The 1864-nt window shown below is 54.8% G+C and overlaps 1 protein-coding gene across 2 annotated transcripts in view; it reads right to left on the bottom strand.

The window, feature by feature from the left end:
- Positions 1-1864, bottom strand: part of LOC113960502 (LIM homeobox transcription factor 1-beta-like) — a 16766-nt gene that overhangs the window by 13940 nt on the left and 962 nt on the right. The window contains exon 2 of one of the 2 annotated variants that reach the window (XR_003532042.1): positions 1227-1655. The exons of the other annotated variant lie outside the window; for it this stretch is intronic. The gene's annotated coding sequence lies outside the window, so the exon portion shown is untranslated. Of the gene's footprint in view, positions 1-1226; positions 1656-1864 lie in introns of those variants that run through there. 2 annotated transcript variants of the gene reach the window in all.

Consider the following 1864-nt stretch of genomic DNA (forward strand, 5'->3'; position numbering starts at 1 on the left):
ATCCTAAACCCGGCTCGGGATCGGGCACCGGGATCCTAAACCCGACTTGGATTCGGGCGCTTGGAATTCGGGCGCTTGGAATTCGGGCGCTGGAATCCTAAAACCAGTTTTAATTCGGGCGTTTTTGATTCGGGCGCTGAATTGTAAGACCAGCTTTAATTTGGGCTTTTTTAAAAAAAACTTGGAATTCTAAGTTTGGTTTAATTCGGGCACCGGAATTCCAAATCCAGCTTTAATTTGGGCACTGAAGTCCAAACCCGGCTTTAGTTTGGGCACTGGAATTCCAAGCCCTGACCCGGCGCATCCCCAGAAAAAACGGGATTTCCCGATTCCCCGCTTCTCCAGGGACATTCCAAGCCTTTCCCAGCCCTCCCGGGCTCCTCTCCCGGGCCCTGGGAAGCAGCTTTTCCAACCCCCTCGGGGGTGAAGATCCCAAAATCCCGAATTACCCCGGATTCCCGGATCCTCAGACCCGAACTGGGGAGAGGGATGAGGCGGGTCGGGAGGCGAAACGCGGAGAATCGGGAATTACCCGCCAGCGGGAAGTTTTCCCAGCACTTTTCCCGTCGGATTTGATCTCTCCCAAAGTCCTGAGACCGTTTGGAATCCCGGGAAAAGCCCCGCGGCTCCAAGGGAACCGTGTCCTCCCCCCGGCGCTGCATTTTGGGAGTGAATTGGGATCATTTGGGTTTTCCAGACCCAAATTCCGTGAAGGCAACACGGAGCCACATCCCAGGGGTTTTTTACCTATGGATATTTATCCCACGTCCATCCCAAATTCCTCATTTTTTCCCTCCCTTATTAATTTCTCCCATCAAATATTTTCACCCCTCGCTTTCACCCCTCGGGATCGGCCGAAATTCCCGTGGGATGGAGGTGCCTGAGATTCAAAATTCCCGATTCCCGATTAATTTAGGGGGAAAACCAGGGAATAATCCAATGGGGGGGTTGTCTGGGAGAAGAAAAATCGTGGGGAATGTGGGATCGGGATAAAAGGGAGACGCACCAAACTCCAGCCCCGGGGATTTTGGTCCCTCTGGCTCCGGCAGCGGGAGAATTCCCGGGATTTGGGCAGCGGGAGAAGGGCCTGGAACAGCCGAGTCTTGCTCGGCTCGAGGTCGGGATTAACACGAGCGATCCCGGGGAAACGGGGATGGGAAAAATCCCGGGAAAACTCGCCCGGGAGAAAGAGGCAAAACTGAAAGTAAAGGAGATTCCGCCCTAAAAAAATTCCTGAAAATACCGGGAATTGGGAAAACGCGGCGGTTCGGACCCGTAAATAGTGGTAATGAAGAGCGGAAAAAACCATGGAAAATGGGAAAAGGGACGTGGAGAGGATCCCGAAATTCCGGCAAGGATTGGGGGGGGGGGGGGGGGGGGAGGCAGCTCGGGGGCCTCATCCCGGTGTTATCCCGAATTATTCCAAACGGGAACTCCACGTTTGGGGTGGGATGGGGAAGGATCCCAAGCCGCAGAATCAGGCAAGGATCGGGATAAACCGCGGCTCCAGAAGGTTTTCCAGAGGTTTGGGATACACTGAGGCTCCAAAGGATTTTCCAGAGGGTCGGGATACGCTGTGATTCCAAAGGATTTATCCAGGGGTTCGGGATACACCGCGATTCCGAGGGGTTTATCCAGGGGGTCGGGATACTGCCCTGAGGGGGAGTCTCCTGGTTATCCCAGAAATCCAGGAGAGGTTGGAATATCCTTCCCAAGCAGGGAATAACCTACAGCCGAGGAGCCGGGAACGTCGGGTTTGGGAAAAACGGGAAGGGCGGGCAGGGCCGAGCTCCCGCTGGAACTTGGGAGACGCCGGGAAGGAGGAGGAAGAGGAGGAATGAGGATGGAGATGAGGATGAGGATG

Source organism: Corapipo altera, unplaced genomic scaffold (genome assembly GCF_003945725.1).
Source record: "Corapipo altera isolate COAL_440 unplaced genomic scaffold, ASM394572v1 285, whole genome shotgun sequence".
In the NCBI taxonomy this organism is placed as follows: Eukaryota; Metazoa; Chordata; class Aves; order Passeriformes; family Pipridae; genus Corapipo; species Corapipo altera.